The sequence below is a fragment of the Triticum aestivum genome, chromosome 4A (genome assembly GCF_018294505.1).
Source record: "Triticum aestivum cultivar Chinese Spring chromosome 4A, IWGSC CS RefSeq v2.1, whole genome shotgun sequence".
NCBI lineage: Eukaryota > Viridiplantae > Streptophyta > Magnoliopsida > Poales > Poaceae > Triticum > Triticum aestivum.
The window spans coordinates 419,088,929-419,111,183 of NC_057803.1; the positions used below are offsets into that span (position 1 = coordinate 419,088,929).

Sequence of the window (22,255 nt, forward strand, 5' to 3'; positions counted from 1 at the left end):
TGCAATGATAGCCCCTAAGTTGTAGGTGTGGTCATTGTGGAGTGCATGACTAGAATGGCGAGGCCAGGGCACTAAGTATACCGCCCTTCTCTCTAGCAGTCAGACACTTCGTGACAAATAAGGCAATGTAATGCACAGAAGGAAACTGCAGAATAGTGGTTGTGGCTTTCGACATGCCCCTTCCCCCACCCACTTTCAAAGTGAGGAGGAAGACGTCAAACTCTGTCGGTCTAGGCACTCTTAATTCCCCATCAGAGGGAATTAAACATATCTCACAAAATTCAGTGAGCGGTATCTGACGGGTTTTATAATATAAATTAAACCGCACTGCAGGAGGTTCATGCCTATTTAGAAAATAAATTTTTTGCACAAAGGAGTTCGTGAGGGTTTGGTGTTGGTCACACTCATCTGCCAGGAAGTTGGTAAGTCCAGCATTTGCAATGAACTGCTTGAACTCTTGGTGGAATCCGACTTCTTCCATGAAGGCAATGTGCGGCCATTCGCACGGCCGGACCTCCATCCATCGTGGAGTGTTGATGTCATCAGCTGATGATTCACTGATGACTCCCTCGGAATTCTTCTTAGATGAAATCCTTCGAAAAAGGTCCATCTTCCTAAGAACAAGTTGAAATTTTTGAGCCACAAAATGATGTCAACAAAACTTCACAAGATTGATAGTAACTACTCACATGGATTCCTAGAGGCCATATCAAGCATTCAAACTACTTGGAACTCAAGGAATTCAACATGCAAGGTCATTTATAGCAGCACCAAGAGTAGCTAATTACTCAAAATATAAACCACTAGAACAATAACTAATTTGAGCAATGGAGGAGTCACATACGAACTAGCAATCCCCCAAAACAGTTTCGGGAACGGAGCTCCGAGCAAGGAGATCAAAAATCATGGGTTTGAGAGGAAAAACACGAGAGAGAGAGAGAGAGCTAGGTCACGAAGTGAGCTAAAGGGATAAGTGAGGCGGGCCTTATGGGGCCCACTACCCACCAGGGCGCACCAGGTGGGTGTGGCGTGCCCTGGTGCCTAGTGGCCACCTGAACACCCCCTGTGGTGTTTTTTGTACCAAAAAATTCTTAAATATTTAGAAAAAATTCGTGTCAAAATTTCACGTCATTCTGAGCACTTTCATTTTCGGGCACTTTTTATTGCACGGAAAATTCAGAAAACGGGATAAACATGGCATTTTATTGTATTTAACTAAAAATAATAGAAAATAAAAGGTGGGTATAGAAGGTTGTGCCTACTAAATTCATCGACCACGTGCCTGTCGAAAACAACCCATTAATAAGGTTGGTCAAGTCTTATTAACAACCATTTTCAATTAGCATGAACCCGAAGAACTTTCGTAAAACACTAAGTTACCTTAATAGGGATAAGCATCTCCTCAACAGTAAGTGTTTCATATTTCTTTTTGACAGTAGGTAGAGGGAGTTTAAAACTTCCAACAGTAATTGTCGAAGATTTTTCAATAACATTGATACCATTCACTTGAAATTGTTTCTTCGGGAAGTGCGTCGTATGCTCATTACCATTGATATGAAAAGCGACATTGCTTTTGTTGCAATCAATAACAGCCCCTACAGTGTTAAAAAGGAGTCTACAAAGGATAATCGACATGTTGTTGTCCTCGGGCATATCAAGTGTAACAAAGTCTGTCAAGATAGTAACATTTGCAACCACAACAGGCACATCCTCACAAACACCGATAGATATGGTAGTTGACTTGTCAGCTATTTGCAACGATATTTCAGTGAGTGTGAGTTTATTCAAATCAAGTCTTTTGTATAAAGAGAAAGACATAACACTAACACCGCTCCTAAATCACACAAAACAGTTTTGACATAACTTCTTTTGATGGAACATGGTATAGTTGGTATTCCTAGATCTCCTAATTTCTTAGGTACTCCATCCTTAAAAGAATAATTAACAAGCATAGTGGAGATTTCAGCTTCATGTATTTTCATTTTATTAGTGACAATATCTCTCAGATATTTAGCATAAGGGGACACCTTTAAAATATCATCCAAACAAGTTCACAAAAATATTGGCATAAGCATTTCAACAAAGCGTTCAAATTCTTCCTCATCTTTTTTCTTAGATGATTTGGGTGGAAAGAGTATGGATTTCTAAACCCATGATTCTCTTTCTTTATCATGTTTGTGCCACCCGGATAATTAAGCTACAGTAATCCTCTACTAATGATGCCGCGTTACCATGATTATTGTTATTAAACTCACGTTGATTCAAACCGGCTCATCCCTTGTCTCCCCAATTGATGCACAACACCTCCTCGTCGTTCCCTCCCTGCGCGCGCCCCTGCGGCTAACCCCAGCCGCCAACTCGTGTTGGGGACACTGAGGATGGGAGCGGGGCAGCCGCGTCGCTGAGGGGTTGGACCGGCTGGGTCGTCACCGCTTGGGTGGTGAAGTAGGGGCAACGGTGGCGCCGTGTTGGGGCGGAGGAGAAGGATGGAGACACGGGCGAAGACATCGTTGGTGTCGGCGGCGAATCTGGTAGAGCCCCTCTCTCTTCCCAAGCCTGCCCCTCTCACCCTCTTCCTCAAGCGGCAAGACCCCAGGGGGATGGAGGCCTGACGACGCGGGCGTTGGTGCGCTTGCGTGGCGGTCTGGCGGTGGCCGGAGGACGCCCATCCCAGCCAGAAGCAGCAGAAGGCAACTGAAAAGTGGAGCAGATCAAGCACCCGGGGTCACCTGAGGCGGCTCGGTGCACCTCCAAGTGCGTCAGTAGCTGCGTCCTCCGTGGAGCCGGCGCTCCCGGCATCATCAGGCCCTTCAACGTCAGAAGGTAATTAGACCAAGGGATGAGTCATCGATGGATGGACTATGTCCAGCCATTCATGATCCCCATGCTTGTTCTAGCCGATCAACTATTGTATTTGACTGACGCATATAATTGCACACATCCAGACCCCTGATGGTGTTCAAGGAAGTTTTCCGCAGCTGGAAGTAGTGCTACGTATGTGACGTAGAGCAGTTCGGACCATGGAATTCTTCTACTCGATTCAGAACAGCATCAGTGTAATGTGTTTGTCTGTACAAGTGGTCTGACACCTACGTCCTAATCATGGACGAAGAAGACAAAGACAATGATCCATGGTATCATCAACATGTATGCTGCAGCTAACAAAGGTCAACTTATCCAACTATTCTCCGTCCCTACTGCATTCCACAATTACCATATACTATACTACATGATCAATGGATGAGCTATGAATAGCAGTAGCTCTTGCTGGAATAGTGAAGCTCCACCTTCTTTTTAAGGAAATGCAAGTAACATACCTTAGATAATTATTTTTTACCGCGTATTCATCATCGTCTTCTCCCCGTGCGGCCGCCTGTACAAGCGTTCCTCTTCTTTGGAGATCGATGTGTTTATTAAAAGCAGCAGTTCGTTTGTATGGATGGATGTGGAGCTTATTAGCTGAGACAACGATCAGCCTGTTCCCGTATGCAGACAAAACTATTTTTATCTATTTTTTTGGATGAGTGTGCTATAATTGCTATTAGCCTATTGAGGATTTTGCTACAGCTTTGATCTTTCTTTAAATAATTCTGGGTAGGAGAGTAGAAACAATATCTCTACTCATATGGAGTCATGGTACGTGTTAGATGGTTGCTTTGACAGGAAACATATATTGCCTCGCCTCCATTGTTGTTTCGTTTATGAGCATCAGGAGACTCGCTGTGATATGGATGTAGATGACAAGAAGAGTTCAGAGAAGTAATTTGAAGCAGATTCATTGGTCCTAATTTTCAGGGAGGGCAATAATTTTCAGTGAGGCTGCGGACGGGATGAACCAAACTCTTGCACCCAATATGCAGGCAAGTAATCTCTTACCCTTAAATTCCCTGGATTGTTTTACAGTTCATTAAATCCATTCTCCAAGAAAACAATTATTTATGTTTCTATATCAAGAATAATATTCTTAACTGGATTATGAGCAAAAAGAAGGGAAGGTGATTAGGACTGCATTCAGAGTCAAACCTTAGACAATAGGCAATAGTGAATTTTTTTGTTTGCCAATGAAATCAGATGATGTTTCTCACAAAGATGGTACACATAGTGTGTTGTCTGTTGTTTCTTCATAACACATGCTAAATATCGGATTATCTTCATTGTATAGCTAATCCTTCTGCCCTCTGCATTAGGCAAAGGCATAAGCCTAGGTTCAGAATATATTATTATATGTTGGACAGTTTAGTATTTACCATCTTCCTAGATTATTCTATTATTGTTGAATGTATAATCGTTTCTTAATCAGAATTAAGAAAATCTTTCCGACCAAAATAATTAAGCATGTATGAAGTACTCCAGACTAGCGATTTTTATATTTAAAGAAAACCGTATGAAAATTTTCATGTAACTGTTACCGTGTAACTAATCTTCATTTCTAACAAAAAGCGTATGATATTTCCTTTCAAAATATAAGGAGAAATTTTCAGCTAGGACAAACGTAAGTGTAGTTTTACATGATACAAAAGGAAATTATTGCGTGCCAAGTATATACATGTTTAGCATTTTGTACATCGAATTGGGCACACACACAATTGTTTCTGGTAACTGTTCTATGCAAGGGATATATGAGGTCACCGAGGAGATCCTTACTGCAATCCCATGCCTCAACGCCCCATGGTCCTACAATCTAGGATGTCAGGTAGCATAAGTAGTACCCTATTAGTTGTTCACTGAAAAAATTCATGCTGGGATGATGCAATCTTTTACTTAATTTAGGATTTCTAGACTGCAATAAAACAAACTGATGAAGTTCGCTGTGAATAGGAATGTGGCTATGCTCTACGACAGTGATGTAAGGGAGAAGTGGCAACACAAATGAGTTGTTACGAGAGTTCAAGAATTTGTTACTCCCGTTGCAACGCACGGGCATGTGAGAGAAAATATTCTGCCAGAGCTCTCCTAGCGCGTCCACTTTCTTCCGTGGCCAGCAGCAGCGACAAAAATTCTGGGCACTTAGGGTGAGATAGACAAGCATGATTTTCCCTTTTGTGATGATATTTGCATTCCAGAAGTAGTTCTTGCTTCATGAGATTCTGCTTATGTTTATTTTCAGATTTCAGGACTGACGTAGAGGAAGTGATTAGTACTTTGAGCCGATTGTGGACCTGTGGTAGTTGATATGCTTGATTGTTCTGCTTTGCTTATCAACTAGCGATGCTTTGATTTTAATGTGGCCTCTAACTTATTTTTTAGAAAAGAAGGATGACCCCCGGCCTCTGCATCTGGGAGATGCATACCGCCACTTTATTGATTATTCTCGAGGACCTTACAAAGTATTACAATAATGTGCCTGAATCCACCATCTTAGCAACACATGCCGCTACTCCAATCCAAAAAGATGAAGGGGTGCTAGCTGGACCACTACCCAAACCACTCACCTAAGCCTAATATCAAAAGCCGGAAGCCGAAACATATTCGGAAGCCCCAGCCGAGCCACATACCGGGTCTGGGGCACAATCCGGTCAGACGCACTCGTGTGTCGTAGCCACCATCTTCCACGGGTCCGTCTTCAGAACATATTGAGGCTTCTACCTTGTCTGGCCACTCTGCCATCGACGTCACCATGACGCCAGACAACAACCTCCTCCTGCGCGAGTCCATCTCCGTGCATCGGATGCCGAGCCTCCACAGCGCCATGCCGCCGATATCCGCAGCCATCGATGTGTGAGATGAAGTACCACTCCACCATCCGCCCAGCCAGCACTTACTCCAAAACGATGGCCCCAGGAGGAAAATAATCATCGTCCGATTCGGAAGACCCAGATCTAGGGTTTCCCCCGGAGCATCCCGAGTCTGATGACGCAGACTGCAACGACGATGCCTCGACAAGGGAACGACATCTAAGATGCCGCCATCGTCCGCCATGACCGTAGTCGGCACGATTTTCATCGGCAGTTGCTCCACCAGACGTGCGCCGCCGACGTCGCTGGTCCCTTCAACCGCAGCAAACTCCAGAACAATGCCCTAAAGAGGGACTACGACGCAAAAGCGCCGCCATCGCTTGATCCCAAGGAGATCTAGGGTTTCCCCCGTAGTTGCCCGCGTTGTCAAGGGCCAGACAAGGGTAGAATCCCGCGGATCTGCCCAGCTGCCGACGAGTCGCACCCACCACCGTGCCGACGGACGACCAGCAATCCGGCCACGCCGCCGCGAACCGGTCCGGACACGCCGCCGCCGTCCCTGGCGGCCGCGACGCGCCAGATCGCAAGGCCTCCTGCCGCGAGGAATCGACGTCGCCGAGGCGCCACCGCCACCCGCCGTGGCGACCGGCCCGCCGCCACGCTCCGGCCCGGCGGCGCCGTCCCGCACCAGCCCCACCCGAGTGAGAGGGCCCGAGTCCCCGCCGCCGCCGGCGACGGCTAGGCTTCGCCTGGCCGCGCCCTTGGGCGGCGGCGAGGGAGGAGGAGGAGGAGGAGTGGGGGAGGTTCGGCGGCGATGGGATCTGGGGCCTCTCGGTCGCCCACGCGGGGGGCAGCTCGGGAGGGACGGGTACTTGGTTGCACCCGACAAAAAAAATAAAAAAAATAAATAATAATAATAACTTATGAACTCTTAGTCTGGAAACTACAGTTATTCAGCGGTTAATTATAACTTTTAAGAATGGTTACCTTGATGTTGTTAGTTCTCCCTCTTGTTAACTAGCCAAGAGGTAGATCTCAGTTTCATTGAGCTGCTCGCACTTAGTTTTTAGTGTTTCAGTTGTACTGCAATGCCAGCATCCTTTTTATTTGGCATTACGAAACAGTGACATCAAGATGCTGAAGCATGCTATAGTTTTTTTTCAAGACAATATAGATGCAACTTAGTTCAAATCTGACACTTGTGAAAATTTTCACATGTTATACGTAGTTGGTGATGGGGTATATAGAGCATGATGTAGTTGGTGACAACACATGATTGTTTCTGTGCAAATATATTCTTTCACCTTGAGTTCTTATTATTGTACATGATCATATGACAACATTGTAGTTTCATCCACATCTCTGCCATAGCACTACAAATGGAAACTTTTATAAGTCCAATGTTTCCAGTTTAAGAATGCATCGGCATTTTGTTTATATTTATTTGAGTCTCTACTAAATTGTTAATCTTGAGCATCACTTGATCAACTATGTGCATTGAAGTCTTATTTTCCTCTCCTAAGCCCGAGACTATTGGAATGGGTCTACTCCTTGCTAATCATCACCTGACCAATGATACGCTGCAACAGGACACCTCACCACTGGATGAAACTCACAATGACCGGAATCTACAACGTCCAGTGTGTCATGGCGTCCCTCCTCTAGCTCACTCATGGTTATCACCGTCTTTGTCGCCCTTTCACAAATCCCTATGGGGGAAATAATGTATGACATGTGTTGCCTACTTGATTCCGGCTTTACAGATCTTCGCACGTGACCTGCGGTGAGGACCAGTTTCTTAGGGGACATAGTTGAAGAGCAGCATTGATTGGTAAGCCTCGTATAGTATTATTTTACTTGCATAATAAGTATGTATATTTACAAAGTTAAATAAGTATGTATATTTTAGGCCTATAATTTACTAACTATTTCAATCTCTCTTGTGGATCTGTGGTGAGGTGCGTGGTGACCTGTGGCGCCTGAGGGCATCTGGATGTTGGTAGACACACTAAGTTGCGGCGGCCACCAGCTGCAGTAGCTGCACTACAGGGCGGCGGGCGGTAGTAGCAAGATGAGGCAGCGACCAGCAGCAGCTGCACTACGGGGCGGCGTTAGCAAGTAGCAGCAGTAAGGCGAGGCAGTGGGGAGCAGCGGAACAACCATGCAAACTGCAAGAAGAATGAAGCAGCGGTTGAAACATATGGTGAATCATCAGGTATCACTTCTTTCATATGCCTTATGTTTGAGCATGATTAGGAGCTAGCTTGAGAAGAGAAGTTAGTGCACATCCTTCTAACTCTAATGTATCATGGTAATTGCTTCAGTTCACATTTTTTCCAGTTTACAGATACCCATGAGATGAAATACCATGCTATCTTTTAGTCAGATAAGTTGATGATATGTGCCAAATTATACATGGTAAGATTGGTACTTTTTTCTTGACGTATATTATTACCAAGCTCTTCTTATAAATATGATTTATCAATTTGTAGTAATACATCCCATGGAAGATTACTCTTGTCCGGTTTGTTATAATTAATTGCAATATAAAACATTTTGGCTGCTATGTTGTCTGCCCCATGGTTGGATATGGCCCGCTATGCTATATCTGTTTAGGAAGGTTGAGCACAAAGTAAGAAAATACTACTTTCATCATAAAATCAGTTGCTTAAAATACTAGTAAGCATGCACGTGCAATGCACGTCTCGACTGAAAGCATGTTATACTATGAAACATAAATATTTCTATCATAACATAGAATAATTCTCTTAGAGGATTTTAAATTTGATGCAAGGTGGATAGAATTCCCAAGTCATAAAGACGTGTCGATTGTTTCATGAACCAACGTTCCCCATACTCAAATAGGGAAACATCAGGCGTCAGCTGGGCGATCACATTCGGCGACCGCCCCCCTCCTGAGTTGTACGATCAGGTCATGTGCGTCGTTGGATTTGCCCGACTACCCTAGCTCCCATGCCCCCTCAGCACCACTTGTTGCGCCACTTCCCAACAAATGTCGGTCTCCCGCATCACTGCTTGCAGTGCCCCACTCCACAGCTCCACCGTAGTCGACGCTGGCCGCCCCGCGTCACCACTCGCATCAATGAAACACGGTGTTTGCAGCACTGCCTCACTCGACACAGAACAGTTGTCGCCAGCTCGCTAGTGCTTCTCGCCTCTTCCCGGGCCATACTAAGCGACGACCCATACATAACCAGTCAGGTTTCCCGGGCCATACTAAGCAAGGACCCATACATAACCAAAAACCAAACCTGTCTAACAGACAATGCAGATGCCTAAGCTGGTGAAATATTATGTGGAGATCCTGACCAATAATTTGACATCATTTAGGGTTCATTCTTCCATGGTCAGGTCCTGACCAATGGAGGTATAACAAAATTTGCAATCTATCCATTTTAAATAGAATGTGCCTCCTGTAACTTTCACAAAACATACAGGCATGTCCTATGCCCAAATAAGGCCAGGTCAACAAATTTTCTGAAAAATACAGGTAGTCGTTCGAGATTGTAAGTCTGTTAGTAGCTCTTCGATGACAAAATCTAATAGTGATCAGGATGGACATCCATGGTGTCTCTAATTTGGGGCTTTACTTAGCCTTTGTTTGTTTCGTATGAATTTAGGTGGTCCATCAAATTTTCATTTAAGCTCAATAAAACAGAGCCATGCATAGCCAGTCATTACACGACCAATAGCAATTGTACACAAAATAGTTCACCCTGAACCGACAAAAGCATCAACTATGATCAGCGACACATGTGAAATCACATCCTAAGTCCTAAAAGTATATGGCTACTGAATATCAGGGAACATGAAAGCAGCAAGGCAATGACAAATGGACCAGTTCCATGGCAGCATGATATCTCTGCCCTCCTATCCTTGTGAATCTTGGTTATTGGCAGGGAAAAACTTCTGAGTTGCCTTCATTGGTTTGTGGGTATAGACCCCCGCAGTGTACAACTTTCTGTAGAAAAATGTAAAATGGTAACACTGTTCTAAATGGATTTGCTAATAAAACTCTAAATTCAAGTAGGTGTGAGTGCAAACCATGCAGAACCGTTCTTTCAGCCAATCAACATCGTTTTAAAGCAAAAGAAATTGAGAAATAAAGAACACAACTACGCAGACCATGGCAAGTTGTCTCTGCATAATATACCGACAAACTTTGCAAACATGTATAGAAAAAGGACCTTATAAATCACGTACATATGAATATGTCTTCTCTAAATGTAGGCCCTAGTTGAGAAGCAAGCCAGATCTGGACATTCAGTAACTAAAGCCACAAACTTATCCACCTCTTCATCCTTGATCAACATATTCTATAAGATAGTAGTATATCTGTGTATGCAGTGAAAAAGGCCCGTATGTTGCAACGGAAGAACACTCATGAATGTAATCAACTAAACTAAAAAAATTGCTAATATGCCTAGCATCACACACCTCTCCTCCTCGTTCTACCTCACCACAATTGCATTACATATTATGGTTATACATATCCTCAAACATGTAAGAACTAATATTTTCTTTCTCACGTGTATGAAGAAATACTTACATTTACATGCTAGAAACAAATAGGATGAAAAGTACATATGTCGTTCATTGTTGTCCTTGTATAAAAACAGTACAAACAAAGACATACAACAACAACAACAACAAAGCCTTTAGTCCCAAGCAAGTTGGGGTAGGCTAGAGGTGAAACCCATAAGATCTCGCAACCAACTCATGGCTCTGGCACATGGATAGCAAGCTTCCACGCACCCCTGTCCACAGCTAGCTCTTTGTCGATATTCCAATCCTTCAGGTCTCTCTTAACGGACTCCTCCCATGTCAAAATCGGTCGACCCCGCCTCATTGAAGGATTGGAATATCTCCCATAGTTCTTTATGCCCCCTTCAATACTTGTTCCCTTTGCTGCCTGCACATAGGAGCGGTTTAGATACCAAGATAACATAAGATATAATATATATCCATTCCGAAGCTTTCGACTTTAGTGGTGATACAATCTAGCTGCTATGATTACTCTACTGGACATATAAACATGACAAATGACAAGCCCTAGACATCAAATAAAGACTTTGTGGGAGGTAACATCCTTCTCGATATGATTTCATGAAAAGTTCCACATAGGGTATATAAGTCTCAGCATGCGGCATGTACCTTTTGTCAATGTCAACATACTCAAATAGGAATAGGTCTTCTTCACCAAGTTCCAATGTAATAGGCTGTTGAGAAAAAAGATGCAATACCAAAGGTAAGAACGGTCTCTTGGCCAGTATATTCTGATAATTAGTCTAAAGGAGAAAAAACGCATAATGGGTGATAAATTAGTACAAAGATAAATAAAATTATAGAAATGTGGAAGAAAACCTCGACCTTAGGAGTTGCGGGAACCATAATCATTTTACCAGTTTCATAGCTCCCAATAAATGCAAACTGGGAGTTCATCCATCTCATCACCTGATGACCTCTTGGACTTAAGTAGAGATGATTTCTGAAACAAAATGTGAGATGTTTAATCTTGGCCTCACCCAAACACACTTCTGTACTTTCTTTCGCAAATATATATTCAAATAGCTTGCATATAAATTGGTGTCAAAAAAGAGCCAACTTAATCAAATGGCCTTGCTGCATATAATCAATAACCTTCAAGGTATTTGGAAGTACATATTTGTTTTATGAAAACCCATAATAAAGTTCTTTATTTGCATCTCTTGTTATAACCCAACTGAAATTTAATAAAATCTCTGAGGTGAAAAACATATATAAAATAATAGACAAAAATAAGTCGGATTGAGCACATCCCATGTGTTGTGTCAAGGGTAATTGTCAAGATTTTTAAGGACGACCCATCATGAACCAACACCTGCACAATGGTCTAGTTTAGTAAAGAAAATCAAAGTTCAGAAGCATGTTAACAAATAGTTGAGAAAACATCTTGAAGCAGAGGGAATATCATGAGAGCTTGATTAACATTGTTCTCCACAAGTTGACTACTCCTTTTTTTTCAACGTTGACCTCCATATGAAATATCTTATAAAGCATTGCAAGCTAGAAAATATGTAAGACACACTGGAAGAATAAAAAGAATGTACCTTGAGGCTCTTCTCATCCTTTTCTGGAATAGCTCTTCTCATCCTTTTCTAGAATAGCTTTTTTTAGCATAGTGCTTACCCGATGTTCTAGAAAATTCACTAATAACAGGAACAACAAAGATTACATTGCATCAAAGAAACAAAAAAAAATGTAGCCAAGTAATTCTAGCATGGTACTACTTCACTATTCAGCATGCTTTTTTATCAATCTACACTTGTGCCCCACTAAAAATCCTTTGTAAATCACCACTTCAATCTAGTGTTGGGATAAAAATAAAATGTCGAATATAATCCCTCAACAGCAATATACACATGTGCCATCCACTTATCCACCTGCAAAGCAAAATCATCGGCATCAGTAGGATGTCCAGAGCATACTATAGTCTAGCCGTCCCAAACTTTTCTATGATTTTGAAAACAAAACTATGATTTAGAAACGGAAGCATCAGCTTTTGACTCATCGATTAATCCGGAGATATAGAAACTGAGAAATAGCAAAGGGCAATGCTTTGGTCAAGAGAATTAGGAAAGACTAATCACTGTACTGTACCAAAGTAGCAGTCGGGTATGGTGTTCAGTACGAGTGTATATGGGGAGATGGTGATGGACGCTCTTGCTCTTGTTTGACAGGCCAATAAAATGCCAAGATAATTAGCAGAATTCAAGATGAGATGGAGAACCTGGTGGCCGCCTCGCCGGATGCCTTCTCCGCAGCTTGACACCGTGCCGCCGACGCCAGTGTGTGCACGCGCTCCTAGCCTTATGGTTCCATTCAATGCGTGATGCATCATCTTACTACAACGACCTGTGACCGCTGAAACTAATCACACACACGCATGCATACAAACCAGATCAAAGATCAGGTGTTGCCGGCAAGCCCTTGCGACCTGTTCAATCCAGATTGGTGGCTCAAAACTACTGATGCACATGAAGCTTATAGACAGTCATTGGGTACAGAGGAGGACAACCATGGAGATGGAGGCCGATGTGGGAGGCGCAAGAAGGTGATGCGCCCCGGTGGTACTGCCGTCCAAATCAAGGGCGCGTACAGCCTCGGCGTGGAGGAGACGAAGCCGGGGCTATGCAGATGGATGAGGGTACGGACGCGGCCGACGACGGTCTTGCGGCGGCCCACCAACGGCGACGTGGGAGCGCGCCGGTTGCCAGCTACTGGATGGCGGCGAAGGGGGTGGCTCCGGCGGCTCCGCCAAGCTGAGCGGCGGGGAGGTGTGGCTCTGGCTGCGGCTGACGACCGCGGGAGGAACGGCGGGGCGGCGAATGGCCCGTGCGGGAGGAGGAGATGGCGAGAGGTCGTGCGGGCGTGGAAGAACGGCCCGTGCGGGAGGATGCGGGGGGTGAGAGATCGTGCGTGCGTTGTGGGTAGATATTTTTTAACCGCGGAGCAGGGTTAGCGATGGCCTTAATGCGTGGCTTGTAGCATCAAACACGGAAGGATTATGGACCATCAGCTTGTTGTAAATGTACGAACCTGATTGTTTGGATCTGCCCCTCTCTTCTTTTATAGGGGTAGTAGATGACATGGTGGGTAATTAAAGCGTAAAACACGTTTAGTATGCTGGAGGGATGTAGACCATCAGATTGCAGGTTTTGATGGATAGGATGATCTGGTTCTCCGCCCTCTCTTTCTTTTATAGTGGTAGTAGATTAGTGTATCATTTGTGATATATATACTGTTTTTAAATTGTCACAAAGTATATGCATACACTATTCATCCATCCATCCATCTAGATCTAATGTATCTTTTCATGTCCCTGCAAAAGAGCTTATCACTATGTGTGTTCTGGTTATATATCAACAAGAATAGCAGAGGAACCGATGGCAAAAATAAGGAACAATATTTTTCTTATTTTCAAGAAAGGCATTTAGTTGATTCATGTCAGTTCTTGGAACTAAAGCATCATACAATGATAAGTAATAGTAAGATACTTGACACATCTGAAGCTGAAAGTGTTCTCTTATATTTCTTAAACTTTTTCATTGTATTATATTCTATAAGAGCGTCAAAGTTGTGTTCTGTTTTTTTGATACAACAATGATGTTTTGATCATTGATTTAGTAAAGCATACATATGAAGTATGATAGTGAAGCTAAATGCATGCCCAATGGTCAATTCAAGACTTCAGGGTTAATTTGTTTTGTGTGTGTTGCTTAAAATGTTAAAGCTGGCCTACATCAATTTTTGCAGGTGGGCTGGTGCTCTTGGCATAATACTTTTTGTGCAGTTGTGTTACAACATGTTTTCATTGAGATGTTATCCAGTATTTTTCAGCTCCTAAAGGTTGTGCACTTGTGCCATATTTTTTTTGCGTGAAACTATAACAAAATTGTGTAAGGTAAAATTTTGGTAGTTGCGTAAGCTGACCAATTTACTCTTTTCTTTCTTAAGATCACATTATAGTACTTGCATAAGCTGAACCAAGATGCTTTCTTGCTACTGTTGTAGTATGTAATCAAATTCTGAGATAATAATGTAGTTAAGCAACTTTCTGTAACTGACTTTGTAGGTCTTAGTAGTGCAGATTTCTTTTGGACTGCAAGGAGTTTACTGAGATACAAATCATTGTGTGCAGTATAATCATATGAATATTCCTGCTTAGTTGTAGATATGTAGGTTTAGTAGCTTCTCGGGTTCCCATCTAATCCTAACATGCAGTTGTTTGTATTTTTTTGCCTGTACCATTGTTTCTTGGAATAGTCTATCAGTCATGTCTGAACCTAGCGTTCCTTAACAGATAGGCTCCTCATTTCAAAAGGATTAAATGAGTCTAGATGGTCATGGCTTGTCGTCCGTCTTGAAGCGAATTCAGAGCCCGGTAGGATCGCACACCGTATGGCTTGGACATCGGAAGAAGATACAAGATTGGTAATGATATTACTTGCCTCAGTGCTCAATTTATATTTTATCCTATTAATTTGAACTTATTTACTTGGTTGTCTCAGCTAATTTATTTGTCCTCAAATGCAGACAAGCGTTCGGTCGAAAAACTCAAATTATTCCATTGATAGAATAACATGAATAACAAGTACTGGGATGACATGGTTGTTACTACAATAGTAAAAGGCCAAGTCACGGGAGGAGAGATGCTCAGCGTGTATGATGGACATGGTGGCTCGGAGGTGAGGTTATCTTCTCTTGAAAATCTTGACCCACAAAAGAAATTAACCTTGACGCCGTGGGAACATGGAAAGCGTAGATCACGAATGGCCCCACAATTTGGTGGTGTTTGTGTGTTGTGCGGTCAAACCTTTCTACCGGCTCCATTGCGATGCAGCAGTATCACCTTCTCTGGGAGATGAGACGATGGGATGTGGCCGCGTCGTGCTACCTGTTGTTGTTGTTCTAGCTTTGTTGTGTGTGTGTGTGTGTGTGTGCACGCGCGCGTGTGTGTGTGTGTGAGAGAGAGAGAGAGGGAGGGAGGGATGGAGGGCATTGGCTGATAGGGGATGGTTATGTTGTTGCTAGATATGAGCAACATTCTGTCTATGTCTTTAGAGAAGCCTTTTGCTTTAGTTTAACTGGGGTGGAGAGTGGGTATTGTTGTGACAAAGTTGCATGTTACTAGATTATCAAACATGTTGTTTAGGTGAATATCTACCGTCAGAAAGAGAGCAATGGTACTCTGATTGTACTGTTTTATGCTTGATGTTAAAGAATACTCTTGCAAGCAGTTAGCGATGAGCTGATGGTGCATTATATTGTATAGAAGATTCTTTTGATCCCACAATGCCAATTGTGCATTTGTTGTTCTATACCTATTTTGTCCCTCATGATTCTCTATATTTAAAAATTATTGGTAGTAACTATTGATTAACTCCGTGCTTACCTCTCAAGTTCTTTGCGGATTTTTTGTAATTATTAGTAGTACATCAAGTTTTGAATAATAATTATTTGTAAGTACATGTTGATCACTGCTTATAATGAAAATAAATGTCCATGGTTTAAAGGAGCTTTATTGTTTCAGTCCATACCAAGTTATCTGTGGGTTATACTGAAGCTTATATTGTCTCTGGTTAATCTGCACATCAAATATTCTAAGCTTCCTTTTTATGAGCAAACGGGTGAACTAAGAAAGGAAAACTTGTTCTCTGCCTGAATTAGCTGAACATTGTCAACTTATTAAAATGATATGAACTTGTGTATAATGCACATAGCAGGTTGAAAAACTACCATTGTATTTTCATATACTGTTTGAGGCATAATTTTTCTGAAAACATGTTGGTGGTCAGTGGTCAACAGAAGCTTTCAACATTCTGCATGGTGTTAATATTCTTGAATTTGTTTTGGTTGACTGCATAACCGAGTAACATTTCTCTTCATATTCTTACTATATAATTTCAAACACATTTTTTTCTAGAAAATTGGCATGTGACGAGGGAGTATTGTTCACATACCCTCCTATACACTACATGGATCTAAGATTTTGTGTAAGTTATCGTAACTCTTCATTCTATGTGGCATTAGTATCAAAATGTTGAAACAATATTTCCTTTTTTACTTAGTCCATGATGCTAGAGTTAACACGAGGTAAGAAGTTTTGCGAGAACGAAACTATCCAGCCGTTAGCAACATTATTTGATAGCTGGCCTGGGATAGACAACAACATCTCATCGTGCAACATGATAAGTAAAGTATTTTGTCTATTGTTATCATGGTTTATTTGTTGTTTCTAATAGATTCACTTGTAAATTTATCTTCCTTATGTATCCATCGGCCGATACATCTTATACGTCATCGACAAAGAGGCACGTCGTCTATATATTATAGACCCTATTCAAACATCACAATGTTAGAGGATAAAAATTTGAGGCATGCACTGAAATTTAAAAGTTTTGCAAGGGATTTCAAAGAAGCACTCGAAATAAAGCTGCCTGGTTGGAATTCCGATATATCTAAATGACAACATTTATTTCTGGTTGGTATTTCAACGAGTATAGACGGGTAATGAATTCATAATAAAAACATTTCTTTTTGTTATCACTATATTTTTTATATTATTAATTTTAAAAACTGCAAGAATGTGTCGGGCTATTTTGTTTTTCATTTTATGTTCTGGTGGAACAGTCAAGAATTGGTCAAGCCGGTTTGCGAGGTGAGTATTGTCCGTTACATGTTTTAAGACTTTCGGCGTGAAATTTTCATACTAACTACATCTATTGTTTATGTAGGATGGGTATGAGTTGAGGAAATAATTTTTATTATACTTGCTAAAACAACGTGGGAATGAAGCTAAAGGTAACTTTCTTGATATTGTGAAAGAATTTTTTAAGCACATCATCTAGGTATTGACAGTTTTGTAATAGATGTTAAGATCGAACATGGCTCAGTTTGTTACATGGACATGTCGTTAATCCTTCTTTTTGTTATTAATTTACATTCCAAAAATGGACTTCAATTATTCAATAATTGTGTTTGTGTTATATTGTTTGTACGTGTGAAATTTAACATGTAACTCTTGCAAACTATTCCAAGAGCCCGTGGCAACGCACGGACACTCTACTAGTGGTAGTAGTTAGGCTAATTAGTGGTTAGGTGTAGTGTATATGACATATAGACCCTACTGTTAGATAAAAAGATAAATTAGATTAAAATATCTAAGTCTATGACACATGGTTCACACCTCCCCTTTTGACTAGTCAAATTGACTTGGTCAATTCAGTTTAAACTAAATAAAAATTTTCCAGAAATTCACTAAATCTTTGAAAATTCATAGAAAAATAATCGTAACTCAGATGAAAATGTTTTGTATATGAAAGTTGCTCAGAAAGACGAGACGAATCCGAATACGCAGACCGTTCATCTGCCATCATAGAGAACATGCAACTTCCCCCTTTGGTATGTTTATCCGAAAATGCGCAAACTTCAGGAAAACTTTTCTGGATATTTCCCCCCTTTCCCGGTACCATGTAGCACTGCGTTAGAACACCCCTAGCACCGTATATCGTCATGTCATGCTTAGTAATGCACTTGTTTGCTTTGTATTTACTGTTTCTTCCTTCTCTTCTCTTCGGTAGATGATGACCCACAAGTACAGGGGATCTATCGTAGTCCTTTTGATAAGTAAGGGTGTCGAACCCAACGAGGAGCAGAAGGAAATGATAAGCGGTTTCCAGCAAGGTATTCTCTATAAGTACTGAAATAAGTGGTAACAGATAGTTTTGTGATAGGATAATTTGTAACAAGCAACAAGTAACAAAAGTAAATAAGGTGCAACAAGGTGGCCCAATCCTTTTTGTAGCAAAGGACAAGTCTAGACAAACTCTTATATGATCTAAAGCGCTCCCGAGGACACATGGGAATATCGTCAAGCTAGTTTTCATCATGTTCATATGATTCGCGTTCGGTACTTTGATAATTTGGTATGTGGGTGGATCGGTGCTTGGGTAATGTCCTTACTTGGACAAGCATCCCACTTATGATTAACCTCTATTGCAAGCATCCGCAACTACAACAAAAGTATTAAGGTAAACCTAACCATAGCATGAAACATATGGATCCAAATCAGCCCCTTACGAAGCAACGCATAAACTAGGGTTTAAGCTTCTGTCACTCTAGCAACCCATCATCTACTTATTACTTCCCAATGCCTTCCTCTAGGCCTAAATAATGGTGAACTGTCATGTAGTCGACGTTCACATAACACCACTAGAGGAGAGACAACATACATCTCATCAAAATATCGAACGAATACCAAATTCACATGACTACTAATAGAAAGACTTCTCCCATGTCCTCAGGAACAAAAGTAACTACTCACAAAGCATAAATATGTTCATAATCAGAGGGGTATTAATATGCATATAGGATCTGAACATATGATCTTCCACCAATTAAACCAACTAGCATCAACTACAATGAGTAATTAACACTACAAGCAACCTACTAGCACCAATCCCGGACTTGGAGACAAGAATTGGATACAAGAGATGAACTAGGCTTTTGAGATGAGATGGTGCTGATGAAGATGTTGATGGAGATTGCCCTCTCCCGATGAGAGGAGCGTTGGTGATGACGATAGCAATGATTTCCCCCTCCGGGAGGAAAGTTTCCCCGGCAAAACAGCTCCGCCAGAGCCCTAGATTGGTTCCGCCAAGGTTCCGCCTCGTGGCGGCGGAGTTTCGTCCGAGAAGATGGCTTATGATTTTTTTCCCATCGAAAGACTCCATATAGCAGAAGATGGCCACCGAAGGACCAGGGGGCCCACGAGATAGGGGGGCGCACCCAGGAGGGTAGGGCGCGCCCCCACCCTCGTGGGCAGGGTGTGCCCCCCTGGTGAAGTTCTTGCTCTCAATATTTTTTTATATATTTGGAAAACATCTTCCGTGAAGTTTCAGGACTTTTGGAGCTGTGCAGAATAGGTCTCTAATATTTGCTTCTTTTCCAGCCCAGAATCCCAGCTGCCGGCATTCTCCCTCTTTATGAAAACCTTGTAAAATAAGAGAGAATAGGCATAAGTATTGTGATATAATGTGTAATAATAGCCCATAATGCAATAAATATTGATATAAAAGCATGATGCAAAATGGACGTTGTCGTGGTTCTAAGTCTGACAGTAATGTAGGGGGGTAGGTATGGAGAGGCAAGATCTTAGCTACGGAGTAGTTGTAAGCACACGAGGTTTACGAGTTCATGCCCTTCTCGGAGGAAGTAATAGCCCTATGTCTCGGAGCCCGGAGGCGGTCGACTGGATTATGTGTGTATGAATTACAGGGGTGCGAACCCTTTACACTGAGGAGGGGGTGGCTTATATAGAGTTCGCCAGACCTCTCCGGCCCTCAGTTATGCAGGGTTTCAAATACATTAAGGTCGGGCGTTACTGGTAACGCCCCTAATAAAGTGCTATGATGACCATAAAAGCTACTTAATGACCGACCGTTAGCGTGCGGAGTGACTTTAGGCCTCCTGGCCGTCGAGTGGTTGGATCTTGGTCGAGTGATTGCTTCTTGGTCGAGTGTCTTCGAGTCTATCGAGTGGAACACCTCCAAGTCGATTGAAAGGTGATTTATTCTAGAGATGTCCTTGGGTAGGGCAGTTAGGACAGGTCCATGACCCTACCCTAGGTACATAGCTTCATCATTAGCCCCCGAATGGATCGAGGTTTGAGTGGGGAAGGAGTTGAGAACTTCTCCGACTCATTTTTCATGCCATGAGCATATCTTGTTTCGGATCAATGAACCTGAGTGATGACATCAACTTCCTTTTCAGTCGCCTTGATCCATTCTTAGTTTTTTGTCGAGTGAGTTCCTTTACTTGAAAAGCTCCGAGTGACGGTGTGGAGGAGATCTTCCATCTGACAAGTTGTTCTGCTGCCCGCAGATTTTGCGGGATCCGAATTTTGGGAAGCGCGCGGGACGGGGGAGGCCGCAGTAATCGGATGGGATAGGGTGGAGCCGCCTCAATCTATGCGCCACCTTTTTTGCCATGTATCGCGCGCGCGATTGTTACGGGATTTGACAGGATCGTCCGGGCCTACCAGTCAGCCACTCGGAAGCGACCTCATATAAGGTGTCGGACCGGGGTTTCTTGAATAGTGCGTTCTCATTTCCTCTTCTGCTCTTCAGGCTTCTTCGTTGCGCTCACTCTCGCCCCAGCGCCACCGCTCCGTACACGTCTCGTCGGCGACGATGGGGAAGGAGAAGACGGCAGCTCTGGAGCGGGCGAAGAAGGTGACGGCAAAGGCGAAGGGGAAGGCGACCAGTCGGGGTGGATCTTCCTCACGAGCCGGCCTGCCGAAGGGCTGGATCCAGGGCGACTGGATCCGCTCGGTGATCCGCCAAGAAGACCTTGATGACCTAGCCGACAGAGGACTGATCCCCCATGGATCGGCGCGGCTTCCGGGAAAGGAATCCGAGCCGCAACCTCGGGAGAGTGAGCGCGTTCTCCTTGCCACCCACGTCGACCGTGGATTTTCCTTGCCTCCTCACCCTTTCTTTCGGGGATTTCTGAATTTCTTTGGGGCACAACTCCACCACTCCACTCCCAACACAATCGTGTATCTCGCTGCTTTCGTGTCTTTGTGCGAGAATTTCTTGGGTTGTCGGCCTCACTGGGGTCTTTTCAAGCACATTTTCACCTGTCGTTCTCAGATGGTGAAAAAGGCCAATCCGAGTGACGAGAGAACACAAGTGATTCAGATGTGTGGGGGTCTTGGTGTTCAGATGAGAGGGAATAGTTCCTTTTCGGCCATGATTCTTCCCGACTTGGTCCACGGATGGCAGTCGACCTGGTTTTACTGCAAAGACCAGCCGACGCCAGGGCAGTCGACTGGCCTCCCTCCTTTTACCATGGACTGAGTGAGGAAACCCTCCTCTTTGAAGGTGCTCCCGGAGGAGAAGGCGCAAGTTAGGGTGCTGGTCGAACGAGTGGTCCAGCTTATCCGTGGCGGGGTCACTGGTATGGATCTCTTGGAGGTTTTCCTTCGGCGGTGCATCCAGCCTCTTCAAGCTCGAGACCATCCGATGTGGATGTATTCGGGTCTTGACGACACCACTCGGATTCACCCGGAGGAGGTCGATGACGACACACTGGAGGGGTAGCTGTCGGGCATCACCGGAAACAAGGACAACCCCAGGGGAGCTAGGAGAGTTCCTCCATTCGACCAGTCCCACGAACCAGAAAAGGTCCGATTCTGAGCTTTTGATTATAATCTAAATTCACTCGCGCAGCTGTCTATACTGCGTCGACTGACTTTATTCTTCCTGCTTTCTTTCAGGCCCTTATCGAAATGTACTCAGTGCCCAATGGAGAGCAAGAGCAAGATCTGGAAGGAGAGGCGAGCGGCAGCGACAGTGGCGAATGGCATTCTGACAGAGAAGAGGACGAAGAAAGTGACGACTCAAGTGACGAAGAAGAAGTCGAGTCGCCTCCTCACTGGGAGAGGCGATCCAAGCTTGACCAAGAACGACCGAGCGCCCGTGAAAAGGCGATTGCTCAGACTGGCCAGTCTTCAAAGCATCCTCGGACATCTTCACCAACCCCAACTGAAAAAGTGTCAAAGCATCTCAAAGTTGCAGAGCAGAAGCCTCGGAAGGCGTTGCCGAAGATTAAGATTGACATCCCCATCGCTTCTGCGTGAGTGTCTCCCTTTGTATTCACTCGACGCTCTGTGCTGTTTATTTTTTCTTGATTTAACTAGACGAACTTTGGAACTGGCAGCGCTGCTACTTCTAGGACCTCAGCTTACAGAGATGAGGATGAGGTAATGGAGGATGCAGTCACTTCCAATCTGGGTATGATTTCTGTCATTCTGTCTTTATTTGGTCGACTCAACTGCAATGTGTACCATTGGGTGATGTGATTTTGGCGATTGATCTTTGAACAACTCCTAACATTATTGACCTCCCCGATGATGATGATGAAGAGCTTGAGAGGCCTTTGACGAGGAAAAATAGGAAAGCTCCTGCAAGCAAGGTGCCACAGTCGACGCCGATGGCGGAACCAGTCGTTCAGGA

At 43.4% G+C, this 22,255-nt stretch overlaps 2 long non-coding RNA genes across 3 annotated transcripts; both read left to right on the forward strand.

Annotated features, from left to right (window-relative positions):
- Window positions 1-2,291: 2,291 nt before the first annotated feature.
- On the forward strand, window positions 2,292-3,865 carry LOC123086199 (uncharacterized). The gene is made up of 3 exons (XR_006440668.1): window positions 2,292-2,823; window positions 2,946-3,167; window positions 3,796-3,865. It is a non-coding gene; the product is annotated as an uncharacterized lncRNA (long non-coding RNA).
- A 21-nt stretch (window positions 3,866-3,886) lies between these two features.
- On the forward strand, window positions 3,887-15,606 carry LOC123086198 (uncharacterized). Of its 2 annotated transcripts, XR_006440667.1 has the most exons (8): window positions 3,887-4,693; window positions 4,819-5,012; window positions 7,265-7,350; window positions 7,439-7,890; window positions 8,016-8,093; window positions 13,992-14,084; window positions 14,539-14,669; window positions 14,772-15,606. It is a non-coding gene; the product is annotated as an uncharacterized lncRNA (long non-coding RNA). The 2 variants fall into 2 exon arrangements; XR_006440666.1 differs by lacking the exon at window positions 13,992-14,084 and having other exon boundaries at window positions 3,889-4,693; window positions 14,772-15,604.
- The last annotated feature ends 6,649 nt before the right edge of the window (window positions 15,607-22,255 follow it).